Here is a 15091-nt window from a genome sequence, read left to right as displayed (position 1 = left end):
CAGTGTCACAAAATCCATCTAACAGTTACACAGACTTTTTGACAACAAAAGGAAACTCGTTAAAGAAAGGATATGTTAATGTGAAACCAAAGAGGTGGGTATGGTAACGGAGAGAGCACGGTTTGCACTGTCACGGTCACTCCACGAACGAGTGTGAAAACTGCCATTGAAATTGTTACAACGGTACAGTTGGTGGAATCACCGGCCACTCAAGGCACAATGGCGTCCCTTTTGTGCGTAGATCCAAGTTAAGTCAGTGATTGCTTGTTGTTTCGTAGCATTGTGTCTGCTGTCGTTTACCACGTCAAAATAAATGCTTCCTTTCGGTTGGGATCTAGCCGTAAGATGAAGCATTCAAGTGATGAAGGAACTTCCACATCAGGTCCTGTAAGTAGTGGGATTGTTAGTAGGTCAGTGTCAAGTCCAAGTAGTACGAAAATAGCAAAAAGGACTAAAACATATTTTTGTAAATATAGCCCCTATATTTTAAAACTCGGCTTTGTGTGTTTTAGTGCCAAGGAAGAGACTACGACTCATGAACGTGTAGAAAAGTCCCTCGATTTGTTTCAAATGAAGGAAAGAATTTTTTTCCACGACTAAATCCACAACGGAAAATCTTCGAAACAGAACGTACTAAGTACCAGTGTTTCTTACGAGCTATCTTTGTTAAATTGGAATAAAGGGTTAGCGCACAACGTGGGAGAACAACTCATTGCAATCGCAGAGAAAGCAATAAGTAATTCTTTGTTTGATGAAAAATGTACAGAGAAAATAAATGAAATTCCATTATCAAATACAACACCTAAGAGAACAGGTGATGAAATGTCGGAAAATGTGAACGAAGCTGTCACTAATGCTTTGAATCAAAGGGAATATTTTTCGCTGCAGTTTCATGAGACTACAGACGATGCCGGCCAAGCTAATATATTGGCTTATGGTTGTTTTTAGTTGAATGACAGTATTCGAGAACAACTGCTGTTTTGCCAGTCTTTGCCGGCAAAAACCATTGGTGAGGAGATTTTGAAATCTGTTGACAAATTTGTGAAAGTAAATGAAGTAGATTGGTCAATTTAGGTAGGTTTGACAATTGATGGTGCCCGTGCTATGTATGATATTCATACTGGCTTAGTAGCCAAAGATTGGTCAATTGCTCCCATGGTTCAGTGGACACATTGCGGCATACTTAGAGAGGCTCTTACAGTTAAAGGTTTAGATGAATGTCTCAGAAACACTTTTGACGTTCAGCAAAAATCGCCACCTTTACTGAAGCATAGCGCAAAACCGTGAAAATGGAGTTTTGTGTGGTGAAAGGGGCAATGAACGCACACAGTTTCTACTTGATTGCGAAGTTCCGTGGCTGTCGAGAGGTAATGTATTGTCAAAATTTGTTAAACTCCACGACAAACTCAGTATTTTCTTACGGATGAACATTGTGATGCAAAACATGCAAGTTCCTACTTAAACTTTGTGACTGTCACTGATGAAGAGTGGTTTACACGCTTGGCGAATTTGGCGGATATTTCCGGTGCTCTCAAGGTTCTTAACTTTGTGCAGGGCAAGGACATTCATATGATTTTTGTGCAAGACAAATTAGAAAGAATTATAATGAAACTTTAACGTTGGGCTCAAAAAGTGGAACTACACTCCTTCAACGTATTTCAAGCCTTATATGATTTTCTGGAAATCAACGAAGTCAAATTTGATAAAACAACAGCCACAACCGCAAAAGATTATCTCAAATCTTTGGCTTCAGCTTCAGGTAATCTAAAATTATATATTTTACTTAACTTTATGCAAATATTTTTAATAAGTCTAATTTTAAACACTAATTTTCCCTAAACAATAACTTTATCTAATACGGTTAATTTTTTAGGCACTACGATTTTTAATACTTCTATTTTAGGTTAGTTTGCTGACACTGTGATTATACAGTCTATTCTTCATTCATATGAATGAGAACTGTATTGACTGGACTTACTAGAGCAGTAACTAAGCCTTTTCATGTTACTTTTAGGAATTACGTCCCTAAAACGGAGAGCGAAATCCAATGGATCAGAAATCCCTTCGAAAAAGATCTTAAAGAAATTGAAAATACCATCAAGTGAAGAAAACACCTTAACTTAATTATCATGGGAGAAGGCTCTAAAACCGTTTTTAAAACACCACAATTTATCCCGATATGGATAAGCGTTCGGCAAGAGAAACCAACTGTTGTCTAGTTAAGACTGAAACACTTGATTTTGATGGGCTTTCCGGAGTCTCCTACCCGTGGAGATGAAGTCCAGGAGCTTCCGTTGCCACCTGTCGTTTCCCATCGGAGCTACATGTCCAGTCCACTATAATAGCTTGCGTCTGATGATTCCTGCTGTATTGACATCTCGGTACAGTTCATCTAGCTTATGACTGTGTCTGGTCCTCCATTCACCCATGTTTGTGTCATTCATTGGACCAAAAATCCTCCGCAGAAGCTTCCTCTCAAATACGAAAGGTTTATTAAAGTCCTGCTTTCGGATATTTCATGCCTCGCAGCCGTATGGTACCACTGGTGGGTCAGGGTTGTGTACTGCCGAATCTTGAATTATCTCGAGAGACATCTTGACCGAAGCAGTTGTGTTAGGCTGTAGAAGGATCGATTTCCTGCCTGAATCCTGGCGTTGATCTCTACTTTGCAAGACGAGTTCTCCACGAAAAGCGCTCCCAGGTATTGAAATTCGCGGACTTCCTTGTAAGATCCGTCTCCCATCTGTAGTGACTGTAGTTGTCCAGTATCTTGTTCTTGACGACGAGTCATAAAGAGGTAATCCGTCTTGGCTTCGTTTATGAGTAGCCCAGATCTTCTGGCTGCCATTTCCCTTGTACTTGTCATTTATTTCAGTTCCTCTTTACAGTCGATGAGTAGGCAGCTATAAGACGTAGAAAGCTGTTGTCTGCGCGCCAAGCAGTTAAACGTCAACGAAGTTTAAAATACTTGAACAGAGCTACAACGCTTAAAAGGTTATTGCTAGTAACACTGAAGATCTTTCAAAAAGTGTTTTAAAAGTAAATGTTTACATATCATGTTGTAATGCTGTTATTACTAGTGGTGCGAACTTCTCGCAGCAAATGTAAGGGGCGAACGGTCGTAAGTGTTGTTGCCTCACTGTTCCTTCTATTGTTTAGTTAACTGCGTACTCTGTAGTACTATTTTTCACGGACGCTGCATGAAACGGAGCCTGCATTTTTAAATTAATTTCGCGTGTCACGTCAACATCGTTAGTCATCGGGCTCAGTAATTACTTAATTAATTTGGATGGTCGGAACAAAGGTGGGCGCGCTCGCACCGTCGTGGTATTCTCTCGCGACTCATCTCGAGTGTTTACTCCTTCATTTATATTTAGTTGTTTACAGACACAGCTATTAATAACATTTTGCTGTGAACAGCGCACAACCAGATATAATCTTCACATTTAACTAGATATGGGTAATAAGCTGTTTTTCTCGCACTCGCGAGACAAACATTGTGAGCATCCCGTATTTTATCACTCAAACACAGTCACAAAGAGAACGGTAAAACGGATGGTAATAACCAAACAGACAAGAACAAGCACGCTGTATCGAACATATAGTCTCTGAAAGCTAAAATTTACGTTATTTATACGTAGAATCACAATATAGTCCACACCCAGAAAGGTAAAGTGTAACTTATTTTCAACATCCGTGGGTTAGTGACAACTGTTTACCTTAGAGGTCGAATGACAGCGCAACAGCGTGTTACGCAGGATTGCTGTTTGTAGTCTAATGCATAGACACACATTAGTGTCATGATCGATCAAATCTTCTATACTCTTAATTGACATTGCGTAACTTTCTGATACAATCCGACGTGGTACAGAGAGCAATGCGATAGATCCGACGAATTAGAACGCAGTACCACTGATAGGCTGATATTCCAACATGTAAATATAATTAACTATATATGATGTACTGTTGAAAAGAGAGCTTATTGCATAAATTAATGTTTCTGAATGTGGTAACTGAGATTGAAAGACTAAATGGGACGGATGGATGTAACCATGCAGTGTTATATACTTTTAAGCATTAGCAAAATACCTATTGGTGCTTGAGAGCACTTTTACACCTCCAAACTAAACGAATTTCAGATCTGCACACCTTCTGAGTGACTGGAGAAGACATGACGTTTTCTTTCGGTACTACCAACGTGTCTTCATTGTGAATATTGCGCATAAATAGACGGGGAGGCCCATTATTATTCAGTTGCACGTTTTAATTTCAAGCACTGGAAAGTCACCCCTGTAACGCCGTAGTGAAGATATATGAAGCACACACACACACACACACACACACACACACACACACACACACACAAAACGCACACACAGAGAGAGAACTTATGGTTATGATCAAGACAAAATGCCCTTGCGTTACAGCAAGATGAACAGATATGGAAGAAAAAAATGGGGACTGTGATGCAGCAGAGGACGTTGTGCCAGAGCAACAACGAATCTGTAAGGAAATTCTGAAAGTGCCAATCTTGACACCATTTACTCAGCAGACCTGCATTGAAAAAATGTCACAGGACATAGGGAATGCTCCACTGGAAAATTTGTGGTAGGGGACCTGGGGTCGGAGAAGCCAGCTTAAGGACTTATAGAAGTAAACTTGTCTGTCGCTTTGCCTAGCATTTCTGTTTTCCAGCTTATTTACAACCAGCATGTGTACAAGTTAACACGTACTGTGCTGTTTATTTAGATGTTCATTCTTTATTTCCTGCAATGAAACAAGGAGGACGATGTTGATTACGAGGAAGTCATGATGCGGGTTTTGTTTACTTTACTTGTCCATAAGGTTGCTCTGTTTTATCGTATTTGCATTGTCCAACGACAGAATGTGCTCTGAATCAACGACAGACCCATTCATTAGTCAGTGATATTCAGAAACGTAGAGTACAATACCATACCATGGGGTGGTAACGGTACAGTATTTGCTGGTCGCTGGACTGGAAGGGAGGTCCTATTCCATGGCCTGCGAGGTCACCTGACCTAAATCCCCTTGGTTACTTCCCATGGAAGTATGTAAAGTATTCAAATGTGCGTGAAATCTTATGGGACTTAACTGCTAAGGTCATCAGTCCCTAAGCTTACACACTTCTTAACCTAAATTATCCTAAGGACAAACACACACACCCATGCCCGAAGGAGGACTCGAACCTCCGCCGGGACCAGCCGCACACGACTGCTGCGCCTTAGACAGCTCGACTAATCCCGCGCGGCTATATAAAGTGACTTGTGTAAGAGGCCCCAGTGGATACGGAGATGAAATTTGTTGCCAGAATTGTAGATACCTGTGATGTGATTCGGAATAACCCCAGGGATACTTGCCAGGGTGCGTCAGAATCTTGTTCGCCGAAGTCACGCTTGCATTGAGGTTGATGGCCGTCAGTTTCAGCACATTTTGTAGGATACAGTACAAGCGGCACCTTATTTATGTCCATGATGGTATTTGCAGTTAACAAATGTAAATACAAAACTACACAGAAATGTAATTTTATTCCTATTATTTCCTTAAGCTCGCTTCTCCGACCGCAGGTTTCCTACGTCAAATTGTTCAGTGGAGCCTCCTCTATGTCCTGTTAAATTTTTGCACTCTCTTACGGAAACACAGTGCGACAAGGATTCTTTGAAACATTTAAACACCATAGGCAACTCAAGTGGCACTACATAACATTGAACATGCACATTTCTTTTCTGTGATCTTAAATCTGTGAAAGTCATAAGAATACAGTTTACATTGAGAAAGAAGTAGGCTTAGCATGTGCTGATTAAAACGTTCTGAAGAATCAGGGTTGAAACTAGATTTTAAACTTGATACATAACCCTACAGCTTTCTGCACATATAGGCTCGAATACAATTTGGTAGGGTGTGGTAATTTTTTAATTTGGCCAAACTAAGCTGCTAACAGCTGAGTTAAAAACTACACTACATACAATAGAGCGACTAGTCGACCAAGTCCTGGTATGTGCCGTTTACGTGTTTGCTCTGTTGTCTCTTACAAGAGTAGCTTCGAAAGAAAGTTCAAACTATGTAGCGTGGGACATCCTCAGACATGTTACTAGATCGAAAGACCTGAATAAATTTCTCTGTTTTAGTGGATGCTGCAACACCTCGTCATAAGAGACAACGAACGGTCTGACAAGTTGAAATAGTTTGTATCCTCTTTAATATCTCGTCCACAACTGTAACTGCTATCGACGGCTTGCAGTTAAAGCAAAGGCAGAGCAGGCAACGCTATCTAGTGAGAATATTAACTTTCAACGGAACCTGATATTGAGCTACACGACAGTTCGTACACCATACGCTATCGTTTCTTAATTATGGTCTCAAGCGAAAGAACATTGTTATCGTTAATAGATTAGAATCGATGTAAAATATGTAAAAAATATAACAACCATTGGACGAAATTACTACAAGACTAAGTGATAAATGCTGATTCCTTCTCATTCCTATTAGTTCTCAGTTCCTTGAACAATCAAGCCTGTAAAATATTTATCAGTTCATTAGAATTTGTAAAACAGCTCTTTAACGATGATCTAAGTTTGTACTTAGTACCTGCTTCGATCGTAAATTGTATTTGTTTATGCAGAACCTTACCTTTGAATTACACAACGTTCAATGTCTATGTAGTTGCTGTACTGAACTTATGTGGGTTCACAATACCAGGCAACGTTCTCAGGTAGAGATAAAACCATAAACACTTTATTTTAATGAACATAGAAGTATTGATTCACAATTATTGTCCGCAGATGTAACCAATTACCGATATCATCCGAACACAAATAAATGACATTCTTGATCGATAATCGATACTGATAAACTGCCTCCCATATTTGATATGAAATACGCTAACCTTGAAGTAAATATGTCCAAGGGAGATTTAAATCACTGTAGAGTGTTTAATAGTACAAGTCTAGGTCCTAAGTCCAGATGGAGCCAGTCTTGGATGACAGTCCCTAAATGCGACAGCAAAAGTCAATAGAAGCCAGCGGATAAGAAGTCTTTATGCCCAGAGTCCACGGGAGGCCAATGTCGAAGAGGCGGAGGGTTAAAGATAACTGCTGGATGCCCGCGATGGCTTCAGAGGCATAATTTCCGGGTTGATGTTACGCCTGGACCTGCTGTCGCTGGGAGGTGTAGATCCAGATTTATCCCTGCGACTGAAATGGTTGGCTCAGTGAACTGTATGGCCTGATACTAGATGGGTGCCGTCTTAAATACACGCTCGGTGGATGGATACCAGTTCAGTGTTTAGTGAACACGTGATCGGTGAACATAGTAAGCCCGTGAATGTCGCGCCTTCAGCGGCAATTGGAAGCTCCCTGATGGCGAAGTGGGTGCCACCCGTTTCCATAGCATCTGATGGAGTTCCTCTTGACATGTTTTGGTCGAACGATACGTTGTTTTCATGCAGTCCCACTAAGGTGCCGTGTCTTCGGCAACCCGCTGGGCACATGTGTATTACTGGAAGTTAATACTGTAGGCGTTAACCAAGGACATAGCGATAGCTAAGATGAAAAGCGACAATTATTACACATACCTGATTAGATTGTTTGTAATCTGAGAGAACGGTTATCCGTCTGTTTCAGTGTTGCAGAAGTAGAAGCAGGTGGATAGTGAGGGTACAAAACAGATCAAATACACTGTACGACACAATTAAAATGTGCCTGTATCAAAACCCCGTAATTGTCTCCCACTACAAAGCAGAAATTTGGCTCAAAGGTGCCTAAAACCTTACTCTGTAATAATGCAAAACCGTGGAGCCTTGAAACCTCGCCCTCGGTCTCGGCGACTCTTCAGAGAACAAGGTGTCTAAACACTGGGAGAAGGCTCAGAGGTCAGAAGTTCACGACAGGTGCAAGGGAGGTTACTGATGTCACAGCGGAACCTTTTCTGAGCAACGGTGGTTCGCCCGCATCTCGTGGTCGTGCGGTAGCGTTCTCGCTTCCCACGCCCGGGTTCCCGGGTTCGATTCCCGGCGGGGTCAGGGATTTTCTCTGCCTCGTGATGGCTGGGTGTTGTGTGATGTCCTTAGATTAGTTAGGTTTAAGTAGTTCTAAGTTCTAGTGGACTGATGACCTAAGATGTTAAGTCCCATAGTGCTCAGAGCCATTTGAACCATTTGAACGGTGGTTCTGAAATGCTTTCCTCGGCCGTCCATCATAGAACCACGCGATTTCAACACTGGTCCTTGCGATTCTGTCCTCCGTCGCAGAGGCGTCAAAAGAAGAGGTTAAATGTGATTAAGACGATGTATAAAGACATTTTGCATCGTAAGTAAAGTCCACGGTAGCGTTTGGTAGAATTCTAACATCATTAATCCACCTTCTATCTCATATGAATTTCTGAGCTGTGGCCTTTTTTTCGCATATGTCTCAAGCGCCGCCGAGCCGGAGGGTTACGCCGTATAATACCACGCTTTTGCACAGGAAAGGTCGTAGGCACCTTAGAGCCAAATTTCAAACATCTGCATCGCAGTGGGAGGAATTAGAGGGTTTATAAAAGTGACCCTTTAATTGTTGTGCGCACTATAGTTAGATCACTATGCAGCAAAGAGATCAGAAATCTTCCGAGTGAGACGTACGACAACGGTATTCGGGTAAACATTCATGACTGACGTGAAGGCTGCCACTTTGGAGTTTCTACCACATATCAGTGAAGAGGAAATGAAGTTCTTGAACAGTGGAAACCGAATGTCTTAACCTGCGTCTGATTCAGAAACACGATACATGCGAAAGGAGATTAGAGCTTTACCAACATTAATGACGTAGCTGCTCTCTTGGCACATGCTATCTGTCTTCTTTACATCCAACAGTGTAGCAGTATGTCAGTCCCCTTTTCCATACTTTTTGCTGTCTTCTTTCTATCCGTCAGTGAAACAGTATTTCAATTCCCTTTTCCACACTATCTCATTTTTCCTTATCCTTACCTATTACTGAGTTTTTTCCCATTTCACCAGCTGATTTTCCGCTGTTTCTCTCTCTCTCTCTCTCTCTCTCTCTCTCTCTCTCTCTCCCCTCTCTCTCTTGTCTAAACAAGTCAACTTCTTTTCCACATCTGATTCCACCAGTTCTGACTCCATGGATTTCTATTACTATGTCATTACTCTTGGCAACTTTAGTTTATGAAAAAGGTATGTAATGTACTGATAATAAGGTAAGACTAACGTAGCCGTAAAGTATTTATTAATATTACTGTTTTATGTATATCTCACATACTGTGAACGTTGTAGAACATCTTCGCATGAATAAATGATTTATATTAGTTCCTTTGTAGTAGCTTGTCTCTTCAGTCGCAGATATCTAAACGAATAGGCTGACTGGAAGTTTGTGGGGCTATTGCACCCTTCCTGAACGGATAGAAGCCGTTGTTACCGGAAAAACAAAGCGGCTGAGATTTGCAGTAGCTCGTTTATAATTTCCGTTAGAGTGCCGATATCGAACGCATGGCGTGGATAACGAGCCTTGTGGCCAGTGCGGCTGTGGCGCCATTAAACATTTACAAGACACTCCGCCGCCTAAGTGGCCAGCAGACGTCGCCAAGGCGCTCCACACTCAGGAATTTATCTTGCGCACTGATCCGATAGGCACATTCTACGCTTACCACCTGGGCTAATCGTGGAGTAACAGTAAATTCTGTATGTCATAGTGTGAGGGCATGAATTGTCTGAAGTAATTTTGTATAGAATACTATCAATTTGATGAGACTGTTTTGTACTAAAAGACATTACTACCAAAGTAAGACGATACAAAGGACTGAATAATGTTTCTGCTATTTTAGCTAATGAAATATTTAAAATATCTTATACAAACATTCACATTGATTAACGAACCGACTATGTTATCGTATGTTAGCGCCTAGCACACTTAACGTTACATAACACGTCAATGCATACAATGTTTAGGTCGCAGGTTCGAATCCTACCTCGGGCATGGATGTGTGTGATGTCCTTAGGTTAGTTAGGTTTAAGTAGTTCTAAGTTCCAGGGGACTGATGACCTCAGAAGTTAAGTAATATTGTGCTCAGAGCCATTTGAACCATACCATATTTATGTATCTATGATGTGTAAAGACATGCGCCATTGTTAGAAACACCGGATCCAGATTTTTTAATAGTAGTTGTAAGTTCTTCATGGGTGCGTATCCGATACACTTGTCCTTCAATCTTGAAAATTAAAGAGATGTTCATTTCAGGGTGGGCAAGAGATAACAATCGCGTACGACATGGAAGATTGGAAGAAGTGCCATAGAGACACACTGACGCTTTAGGAAGAAAGAAAGATTAAGAATTTCACTTTCTATCAGCGAGGAGAGTGTTAGAGACAGAATGCAAAGTCGAAGTAGAGAAAATGTAGAAATCGAGGTGGCCTTTTGAAGGAATACTGTGCACGAATTTGCCTTAATCAATATAGAAAATACACAAAAAACCAAAATTTTGATCAGCGGATTGTCCTTTCGAATGCAAGTCAACTACGATAACTTCTTCAACAAACCTTTCGCAGCTTTTGTTGTGAATAGACTGTTGGCTTTATTATATGCGGAATTTGCTCATAGCAAACAAGGATCGCCAAAAATTTAAGTGGGTTGTCGCAAATGACCGTCATACCACTCCGATCAACTTGTTGGGAAAGCTGCTTTCTCTAAAAGGGTGTGACTGCCACAGAAACGATCGTGCACAGAGTATTAGTTAAGAACCAGTGATGTTTAGCATCAAGTAATGGGATCTACTGCATTGTCTATCAGATTATTGCTGACAGCTGGGTTGGAAGCCGTATTGGAAAATTTCCCTAAAAAATTTAAACACTGATTTGGTTCATTATTAGTATGACGCATGCAAGTGGATTTAGAAAGCTTTGGGGGGCTACGTCATAACATATTAATGAGCCTGTTAATACCCCGGAAGGAGTAATTAGTACTGAGAGAGGTATTGTTCACTAACAAGGCTGCAGTATATTTTTAATGACATTACAGCTACATTCATAGAAAAGCACTTCAATCATGGTTTTAGATGTATGGCAATGAATGTAAACCACCCTGGATGGGTAGTGCGAGTAGCTCTCTTTGGTATCATTAAAACCATTGTGCTCTGTTTTATCGATTGTAAATGCAGATTTATTCTTATTTTAAGGCACCACAGTGATTGATATTTTTAACTAAAACTAGTATAACAGTTATTCGGGGACAATTTGTGGCTTATAATAATCTCTGATTAGATTAATGCAGACTCTAATCAACATAACGCATGGGTTTATGTTTCATCAGTGAGGACACATCCACTATGTACCATGTCGACCGTTTTCTGTTGTTTGTACTTAATTTTATAAGAGGTAATAAAAAATCCATTTAAGGTGGTTGCTTTAACGTGTATGAAATCCAGTGCCACTACGATGCAGGTAGATAAGCACAAACACGTAGGAAAGGGGTTAGTGTGTCCTTCGAATGGAAAATTTTTGATCGCCTCTTATAATATTTATCCACGGGAACTACTCGAACGTAGAGGAGTGAAATAATAAAATAAACTGTATGTTACTTATCTTTGTGAAACTGAGGTGTTATTAGTCTCAGAAAGACGTATGTATCACCTACTCCATGGGAAGCGACTGCCGAGGAAACATTTAGAGGTTTGTCGTTAATTATATCTGGAGCACAATCGTTTCACATAAATATTCATCAACTGACCTTCACCAGAACTAGCATTATAATTTAGTGTTGCTTACCAATTATTAAATGATGAAAATTTTTTCTTCACAATACCATGGAAACTTACGTGTTCTCAGTGTATAACGTTGCAGTGAATCCATTGATGAGTAAAAGAGATAGGCATTCATTTCAATCATTAAATGCGTTAACACCCGGTTAAGGCAGAAAACGTAGGACAAAGACATGGAAACTTAGTATATTGACTAAAGATTACTAAACTACGTTAATACGGTTATGTTCGATGAAAGTATTTGTATGTGTTGTAAACTGAGCTACAAACACAGCCGATTACCAATACTTCAACCAAGAAAAATAAAAGTGATCATAAGGCAATGATAGTATGTAACACATATGTCTGCATAAACCGCTAAACTGTCGAAAGTAACCTGATATTATCTAATAAAAAGAAGGTTACAGAGGAATTCACTTTGAATAGAAAACAGAACTGACAGAAAATAAAAAAAGCAAAAACCTAGAAACTGTTTCTGACGAAAATTTTGTTGCATATAATGTATACGCGTACTTCCCTTATTTGTGATTTGTTATAGATTAAGAACTCAACGACTATTTCAGCTTCAGTGATTATTTAAATGCATCCCTAGAATAATTCATATTAAAAATACTGAATACTGTAAACATATACCATTCACGAAACAGACAAATGCGATAACACTTCAAGGCGCTTTCTGCCACGTTATGGAATTGCTAAATTCAGTCATCGACCCACCTCCAGAAGTTCCTAGGATGAAATAGTTTTTCTAGGAAAATTCCAATCCAGGTTGCTGCCAGTATTATCCAGCATTGTAAAAAGTTTGGTAACTTTAAAATAGCCTCCTATTATCGCAAAAATGTGGCTTCATCAACTACAGGAAGAAAAACTCGTGATGTTACGCTGCAGAAAAGATTCCGTGATATTCCTGATCCAGTTTCTCAAGACCCACTACAATAGTGCTACAATTACGATTAAGGTCATTAAGGTAAGTCAGGAATAACTAGAGGGATGATGTATTGTCATGGATCGAAAGTGAGAAAACAGCAAACGCAAGTTGAATGAAAGCTTTCGCGCTAGGAATTTTGCTTCTGTCAAAATTTGCGGGTTCAGAGGTCATTGTCGATGCACCATTCGCTAGCGTTTCATTACCATCTGCGACGTGGTACGGAATGCTTATAACAGGTGGCATCATTCTCGATTACAAATAATCCATCGTTACAATTCTTGTCGTTGAGCAAAGTGTACATCCATATTTTATTTTATTTTACTTTATTCCCTCCACTATTTGGTTAAATTGTTATGCTGTTAATAAATTTATACTGGCCTTCTACACAAGCTCTATAGTCTCTTTAAATTTTGTTTCATATTCTACATACTCTAAAGCAAATTCTGCAGCATCCGGATTACAAGTTTCTCCAAAACGATAGTTTCTCTTGTGTTTGGCAAAACACACGTAAAAGCTTCGTTTTGTTGGTCCAGTACAAAAGTGGAAACAAATGCACGGAATTGTACACCCAACAGCTGTCGACAATGACTGCTACAATATAAATAAATAAATAATATTAACTCCATACTTTGCCAAAATTTCAAATGCAGTTAGTAGTAGTAGTGTGTGGAGGGCTTTTTTTGGGCGCATGACAGCAAGGTCTTCAGCGCCCGCTCAGTAACAGATTGAGACGGGTTAGTTGTTAGTTGTCTCACTGATAATAGGAGCGAAACCTTCTCTGACAATGACTGTTGTTCTTATAGGTAGTAGAAGCATTTCTTCTAGTCCGAAGTGCTCATTCCATCTCCTTATAAAAGTAATTTTTGTTCTTAAAAGCCTAGTATACCTAACTGAGCTCATATTATAAATAATCTGGCTCCCACATTTTACTTTCTCCATTCACGAAGAATATAATTATATCTCTCTTGTAAACTTTATGAGTCAGAGATCCATCCACAGTGTAATTACTGATACATACGGGATATTATATCGCAAATTGCTCTTTCTTTCTATAGTAATTTGAGATTTTGAATTAATTCTATTGAAATGTACCACGAAAACATCTCTTCACCATGGATTCATATTACGAAGGTATCAGCCACAGTTTTAAGTGCCCATTGTTGAAAAATCTTGCATAGAGAGGGAATAGAAAGGTACAATAACTTAATAATTTTCATAGGAAGAGAGAGGAATTTAAATAAAAAATGAATATCGACTCTGCACAGAGAAAAAAACACCGGACGATTATCTGTAATCGATAGCGAAGTTTCACTTGTCAATGTACACTCCTGGAAATTGAAATAAGAACACCGTGAATTCATTGTCCCAGGAAGGGGAAACTTTATTGACACATTCCTGGGGTCAGATACATCACATGATCACACTGACAGAACCACAGGCACATAGACACAGGCAACAGAGCATGCACAATGTCGGCACTAGTACAGTGTATATCCACCTTTCGCAGCAATGCAGGCTGCTATTCTCCCATGGAGACGATCGTAGAGATGCTGGATGTAGTCCTGTGGAACGGCTTGCCATGCCATTTCCACCTGGCGCCTCAGTTGGACCAGCGTTCGTGCTGGACGTGCAGACCGCGTGAGACGACGCTTCATCCAGTCCCAAACATGCTCAATGGGGGACAGATCCGGAGATCTTGCTGGCCAGGGTAGTTGACTTACACCTTCTAGAGCACGTTGGGTGGCACGGGATACATGCGGACGTGCATTGTCCTGTTGGAACAGCAAGTTCCCTTGCCGGTCTAGGAATGGTAGAACGATGGGTTCGATGACGGTTTGGATGTACCGTGCACTATTCAGTGTCCCCTCGACGATCACCAGTGGTGTACGGCCAGTGTAGGAGATCGCTCCCCACACCATGATGCCGGGTGTTGGCCCTGTGTGCCTCGGTCGTATGCAGTCCTGATTGTGGCGCTCACCTGCAAGGCGCCAAACACGCATACGGCCATCATTGGCACCAAGGCAGAAGCGACTCTCATCGCTGAAGACGACACGTCTCCATTCGTCCCTCCATTCACGCCTGTCGCGACACCAGTGGAGGCGGGCTGCACGATGTTGGGGCGTGAGCGGAAGACGGCCTAACGGTGTGCGGGACCGTAGCCCAGCTTCATGGAGACGGTTGCGAATGGTCCTCGCCGATACCCCAGGAGCAACAGTGTCCCTAATTTGCTGCGAAGTGGCGGTGCGGTCCCCTACGGCACTGCGTAGGATCCTACGGTCTTGGCGTGCATCCGTGCGTCGCTGCGGTTCGGTCCCAGGTCGACGGGCACGTGCAACTTCCGCCGACCACTGGCGACAACATCGATGTACTGTGGAGACCTCACGCCCCACGTGTTGAGCAATT

Source organism: Schistocerca serialis, chromosome 3 (genome assembly GCF_023864345.2).
Source record: "Schistocerca serialis cubense isolate TAMUIC-IGC-003099 chromosome 3, iqSchSeri2.2, whole genome shotgun sequence".
Lineage (NCBI taxonomy): Eukaryota > Metazoa > Arthropoda > Insecta > Orthoptera > Acrididae > Schistocerca > Schistocerca serialis.
Note: the sequence above shows the minus strand (reverse complement) of the source record.